Consider the following 13,434-nt stretch of genomic DNA (forward strand, 5'->3'; position numbering starts at 1 on the left):
GCTACACCTCAGAGCAAAATAAGAGCATGAAACTTTGACACATTTTCTGAATTGATTGGTCTTCTAAATTATAATTTTGCCATCCTCGCAATCACCCTGTACAAACCGTTAAAGGGACTTGATATCCCACAAAAAATATTACCAAACCCAATTCTACTTAGGCTTTCTGAAACTGAGCTTCATCCCATCTTCCTCTGAATCCCATTATAAAGAACATTTTTCCAGTTATCAAATCTTTTTCAAATAGAGCTTGCATTTTTTGCTTCAAATCCTTGTCAAGCATAAGCACTCTGTTATTCCACAGATATGACTTGATTCCAGAGAAGCTGGCTTGATTTCTTGTCTTGTGAACATCACTAAGTCCCATCCTCCACAGTGACATCAATGTATCCATAGTAACTACTGACGACTGTTCTGCAAAGTGGAAGGGTGGAAGGAGGTCAAACAATATGTGGCTTAACAATGAATAAGCTTGGCAATACATACGCACCATAAATTGGTGCCCTAGAGGAAATAGGAAACATTTTGTTATTTGCTGGAGAAAGTCCTTTGGAGAGAAACTGGATAGGTGAGGGCCAGAGGATGGCAGGAAGGTAGAGCACACTTTTGGTGTCACCTAAGTCACTTAAGAGGAAAGATACCTCTGATGAGCTGTGGAGGTACCTTTAAGTAAAAGTAAAGTCCCATTTGAATTGTTCCCAATGCCCAGTGACTACAAATTCATGTTGGTGACCCTCAGATGCAACCAATCTCTATGACGTGTCTCAATTCATGGTAGAAGTTATGAGTTGCAATAAGTATTTTGCAGTTTAAATCCTGAAAGTGGGGGGTCTACAATGATAGCTGGATAGGTAAGAACGAGAACAGGAAATGCCATTGATGAAGATGAAGGTGAGTGCGTTGTGTACCGAATATTTCTCTTCCTGACAAAGTGTTAAAGAAGGAAAGGAGGGATTATTCTAAACAAATAATACTTGCCAGTCTTGGCCTAAAGTTTCCCATTTGACATCATTGCCTATTTTGCCTTGAAACCCCCCCCCCCCAACAAACAACAATAGCAACAAACAGAACTGCCACATTATAAAGTGGCTTTCCTGAATAGGCTGCAAATTTAGAAGATGAACAGAATGCGCCAGATTAAAAAAAGCTTCCCTTATGACAGGATAGTATAGTTATTTCAGCTACCAACTTTGGAATGTTCAAAAGGGTGTCAGATGAGCAATCAGGCACATCTAATTCATAGGCTATAATCCCACGTGATTTTCATTGCAGTAATTTGACTCCAGGACATTTTACCATTCATGGTGAAAATTGGAGCAGCAGTGGATTATGGGGGGTAAGGCTGAATTTTTGCACTTCTCCTTTCATATGAGTAAGGCAAAAATAGGATTATTTGGATGCGCAGTGTGATGAGATTTGAACGCCCAGAAACCACCACTGAGAGTGGTACAATTTTTAAAAGCATATCTTGATATCTTGAGCATCTTAAATGAAATTTCTTTCCCTGATTTCAAGAAACCACTAAACTTAAATACTGAGCATTCTGGAGGGGAAAGAATAACTGTAAATGAGAAATTTAGGACGAACAAGGCAAGTCATTTTCAGCATTCGAAACGTTGACTGTAAAAGAGCTAATTTTTATGAACAAATCTTAGTAGTTCTCTGTTATTCACCCGCTGTAGTTTCATAATGAATAGTATTATATTTTGGAATGTTCCAGAATCATTGTGATATCTCACTATTTAGGGATTCCCCGCATGAGGGGATCACTTAAATGATATTCAGGATTAATGTGTCAGATATTATATGCCTGCCTACCCATATTCAATCTACTTAATTAAAGGGATCTACACTAAAACAGTTTACTTACCAGAGTTCCTGCTGAAATTACCCTTAAACCAAAATGGAAAATATAGTGTGGAGTTTTGTGAGCATCTATTATAGTAATGGAAAGAAGCAGTGATGGGTAAACACTCCTTTGCTTTATTCAAAATGATTTTCAGTTGAGCCTTTGTGGAGTCTTTGGTGCTCTCTGAGCTTCGTGGCTTTCATGCAGACATTACATTACCCAGCTAGATAACATCTTCAGAGCAAAGTTCAGCCAAGCCCTTTTTCCAAATCACTTCCTAGTTTGCTATGGTGCAAGGATATAATTCCTAGTATTATATTTATTGTTCCCTCAGAAATGTAGTTTGGATTTGCCCACCCATAACAACCTTGCTCTCTACAGATTAAGAAAAAATGGAACAGCTTTCTTTCAATGCAGGCTGGATAAAGTATGTGCCAACGTTAAAAGTAGCTCAGCAAATTGACCTAAATGAAGAATGTCATCACAGAAAAAAAGCTGTGGACTTCCACAAATGCATACCAAAAGAGATCGTTAATACTTTGCTTGCCATTCCAAGAACCACGTCCAGCACCTGCCTATTTCTGAATCTGCAGAATGAATTTGATTAGGTTCCTTGAACATTTTTGGGGAGCTTATTGGGATAATAAGTGTTTATCCAACACTTTTGGAAATATTCCTCAAAGTACTGTTTAACTGTACATGTTTTCCTCGGGAGGGAGTTTATTTTATTCTCATATGTAAGTCTGAACAAGATAAATCAGGAGAGTGAGAGATGGGAGTATTTTTTTTTTTGCCTCAGCACCCTTGCCTCAAGGGAGAAAAAATGTTTTCTTGGGTGGAGAGCTGCTTTTCTATTAAGAACTGCATTCCAGCAATAGGTGGGTCTGAAGACAGTAATGGGCAGGATCACCTCCTTCATTCTTTCTCCAATCTATTTTTCTTTTTGCCACCTTTTCAATTATTGCCTCCTGTCTTTCTCTCTCTGCCCCCTCTTCCTGCTCCCCACTTCCTCATGTCCTGTCCAAATAATTTACCATAGAAGGGAGAGCTTGTTCTGCCAGAAATTTGATTGTGATCTCAGATAGAGACCTTGTGAAATTAGGTCAGTTGCATGCTGTGATCGCAAGTAGTCCACCTTTAAATGATTGGCTCTTCCTCTATAATCTTCTTAGGTGAAATAGCATTGTTTTTTTCATGTGTAAACTTCACTGAAATGAACAGGAGTTACATAGTGCCACATCAGTTCACACTGTAAGCAAATGCATTATATTCTTCCATTTTTATCGTCCTGGTTCTAGCACAGTGTTTCTCAACCTTGGCGACTTTAAGTCCTGTGGACTTCAACTTGCGTATATATGTACATATATACATATATACGCATATTTATAGTTCTATTTCTATTTGTATTTTATCTGTTATTTATTGTGTGGACTGTACACCGCCCCAAGTCCCTTTTTGGGAGAGGGGGCGGTTTAGAAATGCGAAGAATAAATAAATAAATAAATAAACTTCTGGGAGTTGAAGTCCACAGGACTTAAAGTCGCCAAGGTTGAGAAACACTGTCTAGCATGTTACTTCCTACTTCCTATTAATTTGCGACCTTATCCCTTTCTCTCAAATATAGTTCTTTCCTGTCTGTTACAGGTAGTCCTTGACTTACAGCAGTTCATTTAGTGACTGTTTGAGGTTTATGTCACTGAAAAAAGTGACTTATGACTGTTTTTCACACTCAGGACCATTGCAGAATCCCCATGGTCACATGACCAAAATTCAGATGCTTGACAACTGATTCGTATTTGTGACCGTTGCAGTGTCTCACGGTCACACAATCACCTTTTGTCAGCTGCTGACAAGCAAAATCCACGGGGAAGCCAGAGTCACTTAACAACCATGTTGCTAACTTAACAACTGCAGTGATTCACTTAACAATTGTGGCAAAAAAGGTCATAAAATGGGCAAAATTCACTGATCAACGGTCTTACCTAGCAACATAAAGTTCGGGCTAAATTGTGGTTGTAAGTCGAGGACTACCTGTAGTTATCTTAAGTTTTTCTGCACTGATGAATTAGTCATCGCCGTTCTTGATCCTCACATTCTTTGGGTTGTGTACCTCTGGTACCAGTTCCTAAACAAACGGGAAATCAAGAGCCTGGACTCTAGAAGTATTACAAAGCTTAATTTCTTGATTTGTGTACCGTAGTTGCCAAGGCCACTGGACAGCATGTTCCAGCATATTTTCTTCTTCCCAATAAACCAGAATTCCTAGTAGTTTGGCCTAATTGTCTTGGGCTCACAGTCTTGTAAAAGCAAATTATGAGTGAAGTCATCTCTGGTCCAGCAACACTTTCAGCTAGGTGTTTTGTTATAGTTTAAGGAACGCACAATGGCCTTGTCCTCAGATGCTCCCAACTGCCAGGTAAGCATGTGGGGCGGGTGGGGACAAGTATTTACCTTTTGGCATACCAGTGGAGCAGGAAATGAAGTGGCAGCAGCTGCTTCCTCCCTTTCCTTTTTAGCCCTTTTGCTTGCTCGCTTCCATCCACGATAGCATCAGGAAGGAAAGGCAGCCCTGGTTGTTGCAACCTGGGAGTGCCAGGCCATGCCTGGAAACTGGAGGTGGGGGCACCACAAATCACTGAATCTGCAGTTCCTGGCTCTGTCTCAAACGTTTCCAGGATGGAAGTGGAATTGGAGCAAAAGATGCCTGTGCTAACCTTGGCAAAGGCATAATTGTGCCACCTTCATCTGCCAGTTGTTTTGATATATCTATTGAACGCTAGAAGACACAGAGATGAATGTGTTTGATGTTCAAAAAATAATCAGAGGTCCTATGCAGAGGAGAGAGAAAACGTTGAAATTGCAAATGACCAGGGCAGGAGACGATGGCCCGTTCAGTTCAATTCATTATTAAAAGCACTGCAGGAAAAGCTCCCCTATTTCCCAAGCAAACACACGCCCAACCCAAGAGTGGGCAGGATTCAAAGCTATCTCGGCTTTGGGGATGTTCAAATCTTGCATGCTCTGCTTGATGGTAATGGATCCAGCTGGCGTTTGCTCCCACGCCTGCCCTGGGCTATCTAGCACACAATAGGGGCTTTGTATTATAGCTCTATATGGGAAAGAGGGGGGGGGGCTCTGGCATTACATTAAGAAGGGACATGGAGAGCAAGGGGCAGCCGGAGCCCAGGAATGAGAAATGGGGAATTATAACTGCACAATTTTGGGGTCCTAGACTTGAAGAGCAGGCAGCAGTTGTAGCTAGGAGGGCCTTTCTACAATACTGTATTGTGCACCAGTGGTGCCAGTTCCTACACTGAGAGGCTCTATTCATGGTCACTCATGCTCGAGTCACCTTCCTGCTTGACTACTACAATGCTTTTTACATGGGGCTGCTCTTGATGAGTATCCAGAAGCTTCAGTTGGTGCAAAATGCAGCAGTGCAGGCAGTTAGGTGTGTTTCTAGTAGCACACCCATTATACCTCTGCTCTGCAAACTAGTCTCTTTCTGGGTCCAATTCAAGGTGCTAGTTATGGCATGGGTTTCACCTTTTGTGACCTTCTGACAAAGCAAAGTTAATGGGGAAGCCAGATTCATTTAACAACCATGTTACTAACTTAAAAACTGCAGTGATTCACTTAACAACTCTGGCAAGAAAGGCGCCGGACAAAATTCATTTAGCAAATGTCTTACTTAGCAACATATATTTTGAGCTCAGTAGTGGTTATAAATCGATTGTATGGTCTTTATTAATTAATTATCAAACCCTTGTATATTACCCGGAGTCATTTGTTTATGAGATGGGTGTCCATTTATTATGGATGGAATTAAAAAAACAAAACGGAATTGGAAGCCATCTTAAGAACATTCAGGAAGCAAGAATGTCAGTATAGTGTATTGAGCTCAAATCCCTAGTGTGGGGTATATGCATGCAGAAGTGGAAGTGTGGATCTCTCTCTCTCTCTCTCACACACACACACACCTTCAGCCTTTCAAACTTCTGTTACTCCTGTCTCTGTGCTTTTCTGTTTTGCTCATTTCCAGGCTTTTCCCCCCCATCCAAACCATTCCCTTAGATTTAATCTTTCCTCTGTCTGAATCCTCCTTCTTGGCTCCCTGAGCTCTTAGACCGATTCTCCTTCCATTCCTGCATTTTAAAGACCAGAATCCTGCTGCTGCCTCTCTCACATCCCTGTAACATGAGCAGACACAGGCCAAACTTTATCACAAATTCCTTTAGAAAACATAAGAGGTTTCAGCATACAATGAAGACGGAGTGTTTGTTTTGTTTGTAATTAAGTTATAACTATAGAAAGAATTGTTGAAAAAAAAAATACTGGAATGGAAAACCGGAATAGGTTTTAATCGGAACTAGGGCTGATGATGTTACCTAGTTTGGGCAATGAAGTGTCTGCAAGAAAAAAAGCAAGCTCAGAGACCACCAAGGACCCCCTCAGAATAGGTTTTGTAAAGTAAACTGCCATATTTTAAAATATCACTAAATTAATTTTTTTCTGGAAACATGGCATGTCTAGGAACAAACCTGACAGAAAAATTTCCCAGCAAACAAATGATTATTAAATTTGAATTTTTTTTGGTCTTCGTTGGTTATCTTCCCAGTTTTGCTATTTGGTGTGATCATCTGTGTCCTACTTTACAAGATAGTCCTGTAGGGGTTTTCATTTTGAAGGTGCCCTCAGATTCTCAGTTTATGTTAACATATGTTATTTTAATTGAAATAGGCATCCTCATTTGTGAACAAGCCCAAATGGTCATTCTACCAATGCGTTCTCCACATTAATGCTAAATCTCTCTTCACTGATTTCTCTCACCTTTTTTCAAGAAACCTAAGTAGAAAGTCTTTGAAAGTTGTGAACAGCATGAAGGCTTTAAATAACTCCATAAAAATGACATCCACTGAAGTTTTACAGTTGCAAGATTTCAGCACACAAACATCTTTTGTCATAGAAGCAACAAAGAAAGTTCTTTTCAATGTTGGATGAATTTAAGAACTGTAGACACAGTTCTTGGATGTTTGTTATGAAAATGTCATAATTCAGAACAGATATGTGTTGAATTTGCATTTACAGAGAGGATGTTGTTTTGCCCAGTGGTTTCCTGAAGCGTATCTCCGCTCAACCAGATAGGTCGTTAGTTCTCCTTGAGTTGGCCTAGGAATAAATACTTTGCAGTCTGGTCTGTGTAACAACCAGATTCTGATTTCGCCTGTACAACAGGTAAGTTATAAGTGCTGCATTTCCTGGCTCTGTTGTTGCTTTGTCTTTCGGGGCTAAATTATGCAGTTTTAATTTCACAATGGCCCTAAATCTTTTTTTTTTTTAAAGCATGGAGTTATGGATAAGATCAGGATTCAGACAACTGCATGTGAGAATGGGTCTTTCAAACACTTTCCTTCTGTTACAGTCTCAATAAAAAAATCTCCTCCAAAACTGTTATTTTCTCAAGTTGGAAGTTTCTAAACTGAGTAGGATAACATGTTCAGTGAGGATAAATTTTCAGTAGATCTTTGTCCAATTCCATTTCGTTTTTAACATCAGCCTGCCAGTTGCAGCTATATATTCAAAAACTTCTCAAGTTTGATCTTTTTTAAAAAATGGCTGCCTTTCTGCCAAACCAGCTGAAGTGAGCAAGTTTCATTTCATGTGCCGAATCAATGATTTGGAAGAGGATGCTGAACTCCTCTTTTTCTTAATGTTTTCCATCAGCCCATTTCTAAGCATTTTAGGCTTCAGAGTAAGAAATAGGGGCAGCTGGAGGAACCAAAAGAAAAACCCCATCCTGGGAAAAAGAATTATTGGCTACGGGGATATATGAGACTCATCCCTCTGTCTCCATTCATGACTTGTCTGCTTGAAATCACATTTACTAGATTCTTTGTGCTCTACCTACCGCTCTTTCGTAGGGACCAATATCCTACCAAAACCAAATCTGCATTTGGTTTTGAATAGAGCATTCTAAATTGTAATAGGACCTTCTGCCTGCCATTCAATCTCTTACAAGTAGCATTCACAAAAATTTCCTCCAATCTGATGGGACATCATTCTTGGTTCCTTGTTCTTGCAAATACTGACTTAGCAAAAACCAGAGCTCAACAGTAATATTCCAGCTGCATAGGGTCCCCACCCCACCCCCTGGCCAAAGTATCACATTGACATGATCATGCGTAATATATTAAGAGTGGGACTCAATATTTCAGATCATTCAGAATAGAAATCACTCTTGGATTTTTAAAAGACATATTTTGGTTGCTTTTGATAATACCAATACATATGAACAGAAAACAAAATCCATTTAACTGGTAGAAAAAAAAAAGATCTAAATAAACATGAATGTAGCTTTCAAAAAGTGAACATATCAAAACAATATATAAAGCCTCTATGCCAAATTGGATCTTGAATTCAGTTCTGTGAATCCCAATCTGAGAGCTAGTTCTGAAACAGAGTACAACCCTCTTTCTTGTAGGTCCCTCTGTAGACCTGAGAGCTACCCTCAGACTAATAGTATCCAGATCATGTGAACCCTCTAAATTCCCAGAGTTCCTCTCTGGCATAGCCCTTAAAATCTGGAAAGTATAACCCTAAAACCTATAGAGCATTCTAGGTTGGAGAAAATGTTTGCAGACCTTTTTCTCTTCCTAATCTAACCAGCTTTATGTGCACTAAATATGCATTTATGCCAGCTTAAGTGTACTAAATATGCATTTAGATATTAGATATTATTTAGAGGGGGTCAATCCATTCCCCAAAGCACCAGAAGGCAAGAGAAGAAACAATAAATGGAAACTAATCAAGGAGAGAAGCAACTTAGAACTAAGGAGAGATTTCCTAACAGTGAGAATGATTAGTGGCTTGCCTTCAGAAACTGTGGATGCTCCCATCACTGGAGACTTTTAAGAAGAGACAGGACAGACATTTGTCTGGAATAGTATAGGATCTACTGCTGGGGCAGGGATTGGATTAGAAGATCTCCAAGGTCCCTTTCAACTCTGCTATTCTGTTACTTGCTTACAGTTAAAAATTGATTGATGCTTACAGATCCTCCTATGCACTGAGATCAGTTTTTGAATTGGTTGCCTCTAGTTTGGGCCTCATCAATGAACCAACAGAAAAGAGGGTATTGTTAATAAGTTCAGTGTGAGAGTCAGCTTTGATTGGGTACCATTTTTGGAAGTCTGTTTCCTTTTCTTTTCAGAAAACCGTCCATGAGATGTGGTGCTATTTTTAGAAGAAAATTCTAGGCAGCAGATCAAAATGTTTGTCTCCAGTTGCATTAAAGGCAATACATTTTGTTTTAAAATTTAAAATCCCATTTTCCCCTCCTCCTCCTGTATATATTTCTTCTGTCCTGCCATTTAATCAGTGGTTGCACGGAGGATTGATTTTTCCGGCACAGTAGTGAGCCTTGTGAATGCTCATACTTCAACATGTGCTGAGATGGATCTCAAATTGCTATTTCCTCTTCCAGTCCACATTTGGCAAATTTTCCAGATTACTGTTAAATCGCAATTGCCATGTTGGTGCATTCACAAGACCTACCTGTCACATTGCCTAGGAATCAACTCCACTCACTTTGTGTTTGTAACATAACACTATCATATAAGAAAAACAATCCCATGAATGGGCCTCTTGTTTTTTTAATGGGACGCCTCAGACACGTGGGTTTGCATTTTCACGCAATCATGCAAATCCAATCCCTGCTTTGAATCTTCCAGACAAACAAATAATTGTAATAGCAATGCGCCATTTTAGGTGTGGTCCATAAAATACCGTCACTGAAATGGCAGAAATTAAAAGTTCCGCCATTAGAGTATACAGAGAGTATATTAAAGGTTCCCAAATGACCAGATGGGAGATATTTTCTCTTGTTGAACCATAGGTAAAAAATTTAGCTTAAGGATTTTTTTAATTTCAGTTTTCCAACCTTTGTCCTTTTTAGAATTTTCTTCTCATTCCGAAAGGACGATTAGTCCCAGTATTAAAATGCAAAATGCTGAAATGTATAATTATGTATAAATACTTTGAGACTGCCATTTTATTTTAATGATTTTCAATTTTGCAGGACAGGCTGGAAAAGAATCACATACAAACAGAACAAACAGCGAAATACCGGGAGGAATTAAGAACAGAATCTTACAAACACGTGTAAGTATTACTAGGTTTGCTAAAGACAAGCAATGGAAGGAAGGAAGCCCGTCCTGCAAAAAAGACAGCTCAACTTTTCTGTGCCCCACGTTGGGTAAAATCAGATTTGGTGAGGTGGTTCAACAGTCTCGTACCGTCTACGTTAATGGCTACTGCACTCTGGTTTGTTTGTTTTCAACCCAAAAGGAATGACCGTGAGACTTTTTACATGAACATCCCGATCTATATGCTTAGATTGTTTCTTCTCCATCCTAGGTCCTTAAATAGGACAGTCTGAAACAAAATTGAACGTAGCCACTGTGCACACACAGTGTTCAAGATCAGTAAGATAAATGGCACTCTAGATTTTCCAAGGCACATTCAGAGCTGTTTGTATGTGCACATTTATCAGTCTTGACCAAAGATGAAATTCTGTGGGAATCAGTTTGCGGCACCCAGGATTTAATTAAATTTCTAAAAGGTTTGATAGCTGGGAAGGCCAGAGGGGACGGAAGAGAAAAATGCATATGCTTAATTAATCTCTGCTTTTTGCTATAAATCATGTCCAGTCTATTAAATACAAACTGATAAATTTGTGTTTTAATCCAACTTTTTGTTGGATGGAAACAAAGGAATTTATTGAGTATTTCCTTGGAAGTTATTGTAACAAGAATTTGCAATATATAGAATATACCATATACATAATGATATACTGAAGTATTTGCTCAGGATTCACTCTCATTCATATTCATGGTTGATTTCTTTATGTCCATATTAAAAAGGGGCAGGAAAACTACAGATGACTTAAGGAGCAGATAATGTTTTGAATCAGTGAAATGAAAGAAGAACTGGTAACAGTAGCTGTAGTAATACTGTACATGATGTATTACAAATTCTACTTCAACTCTTTGGGAGTGCTCATGAAGCACAGGGAATTTGAATTTCTCTTTCTTGATCAAGATGGTGGCAGCGACAGAGAAACTAAATTGGAACAAGCTACTGGACTAAAGCAAAGGAAGAAGCTCGGCCACAGAGATGGGATTGATTCTTTTTTCTTTCCCCATGGTAGATAATAAGATTTCACTAAGATACGTCTGGTGCTTGCTAAGTGAGGACTATTGATGTGCAAAAAGGTTGCTCTGGAGTACATAATACAATTATTTAAACTGGGACAAGGCAGTTGAATGAATGCCATCAACATGTGTTTTCTCAAAAAGATAGCAACGAGGAAAGGGAGAGTGAATTTAATATTCACTCATAGACCAACTGGATCCGTAGCAGATTTGAGCATAACCTCAAGAAGATACCAATAGACTTTGCTCACCCCTACATATAGTAAAATTCTCTACACATTTTTTGTATCAGTTGTATTCTTCAGTGCCATGCAAAGCAAGAATTAATGGGAAATGGGATGGGAGAGACCGTTGTCCAAGGCAACGCAGTGGTGATTCATTTTCACTCCTGCTAAGTGCCGAAGTCAGTGGAAAATACCAAGTTTGCCACACCCAAGGATTATATTCAAACCACTAGGCTACATTCTCTTTACAGTACTTAACATACAATGTGAGACCTCCATCCCCAAATATCACTGAGGCAGAAAATCCAACTAGTACCACTCATGTGAACATAGCTATTGTTGGCTTCTCCGGTGGAAGCGTTGAAGGTATTGTGATATTATAAAGCTTCTGTTTATTTCACTCCAGTATGTTTCATTTCCAATCAACACTAGGTTTTCCCTGTTCCACTGTAGGGTCATTTTTACAGTTACGGTTTTAATTTCCATTTAACGTGGGTCTCTTCAGTACATGTCATTTCTGCAGCTTAGAGATTATGATTCACATTCCTGTAGCAGGATTCTGATAAACTTTCACTGCTGTCCTTTTGCTGTATTCTTTGTTTACTGCCTCTTTTTCTTTGCTTCCACAGGCTGGCCACTTTGGCCATAAAAAGGCACATACATTTGAGAATGTTGAATTGAAAGCATCATCTTTCTCTCTCTGCCTACTGGATCAGCTTTGAAACCTGATCTGAAGTTCTGGGTAGGGGGTTCCTTTCACCTCTTCAGGCTAAACAGGGGAGGGGAGCTAAATAAAATTAAGTATCCATGTCGGAAGGCAATTTTTTCATAAAAAGCTGCATTAAAAGAGTTTGTGGAAGGAAGGAAAGAGCACCCAATTGCAGGTAAATTGCTTTGCCTGGTGGATGTATTATTCATTGTGATTTATCAACCAGTATTCTTCCCGTGCCACCATGGTCTCTTCATTTAATACCCAATTATCAAAGTTAGCCTGACCACATGCAGTTTATCTTGTGATCCATCCAAACAAAATAAAATGGGTTGTTACTTGGTGAAGCCAAGGAGGCAAAGGAAAGGCAAGTTTTTGTAGAGAAAGGTATGTTCCCCTGCATGAAAAATTCTTATTTTTTGAGGAGATTTTGAGTGATACGGAGAACAGAATCTAGCTGCCATTGATCTTGGGTTCCCTGTGCTGATTGCTACTAAATAGCCTCCCATTCCTTCCTGACTGTCCCATTTGTACACTTCAACATCACATACAAATACAGTGATTCCCCAATCTTGGCTTGGGCTGTTTAGATACAATATGCTACAACTATTTGTAAATAGGGGGTATATGAAAATTGGTCTCTTGGAGAAACCAGACAGTACAATAATACCATGCCCAACTTTATTCCTGCAGAAATGCAAGTTAGCTGTTAGAGACTCATGCACGGAGAGGCAAACACTGTACAGAATCTGACCCCTTAGGAAAGACTTTTTTTAAGCAAAGGAAAATGGATGTGGTTTTCCTCTTCCATTTGAGACAATGGGGAATGTGATGTATTGTACAATTTGATCATCATCGTCTCAAACATTTACCTTTCATTCTTTATAACAAGACAAAGAAATATGCCAGACATCTGTGAAAACGCTATGGTTTCTTTTCTCCCCTATTTTTAGTTTAATATTATAAATGGAACTTGTTCTGATATTTTGCCTGTAATAGTTTCATTGTATTTTACTTTGTCTTTATGTGTTTTCATTCTCTGAATTTCAAATTTAAATAATGAAAAGGAGGGAAAATCCCAAAACCAAAAAAAACCCCAAATGTATTCAGAAGCCAGTAGTTCAATTGATTAAGATCTTCTCTCACCAATTAAAATGAGCCGTTAGCTCTTAAGCTGCTGGAATTTCCATCTGATTAAGCCATTCATTAACCTAAACAAAATTGGCAAGTAACGCCTAGCCAAGGCTCTAGAACTTTCACAATTCACAAAACTATCTTTCCATCATTATTCCAACATTTTGCTAATACATTATAGGAAATATAAAAGGGAGGGCCATAATTCCAAAGTCAATGCAGTATTTTATGAGTTTATATAATTAATATTACAATTACATAGTTAGGATGTTTTGAATACAGGGAAGAAATCCATAGTGGATAGCA

At 38.9% G+C, this 13,434-nt stretch overlaps 1 long non-coding RNA gene across 2 annotated transcripts; it reads left to right on the forward strand.

Annotated features, from left to right (window-relative positions):
* The first annotated feature begins 1,276 nt into the window (after positions 1 to 1,276).
* On the forward strand, positions 1,277 to 12,575 carry LOC309385408. 2 transcript variants are annotated; one of them, XR_014174212.1, is made up of 4 exons: positions 1,277 to 1,336; positions 6,938 to 7,084; positions 9,927 to 10,009; positions 11,915 to 12,575. It is a non-coding gene; the product is annotated as an uncharacterized lncRNA (long non-coding RNA). The 2 variants fall into 2 exon arrangements; XR_014174211.1 differs by having other exon boundaries at positions 9,927 to 12,575.
* Positions 12,576 to 13,434: the final 859 nt, after the last annotated feature.

The sequence above is a fragment of the Natrix helvetica genome (assembly GCF_964273705.1).
Source record: "Natrix helvetica genome assembly, chromosome: 1".
NCBI classification, from domain to species: domain Eukaryota; kingdom Metazoa; phylum Chordata; class Lepidosauria; order Squamata; family Natricidae; genus Natrix; species Natrix helvetica.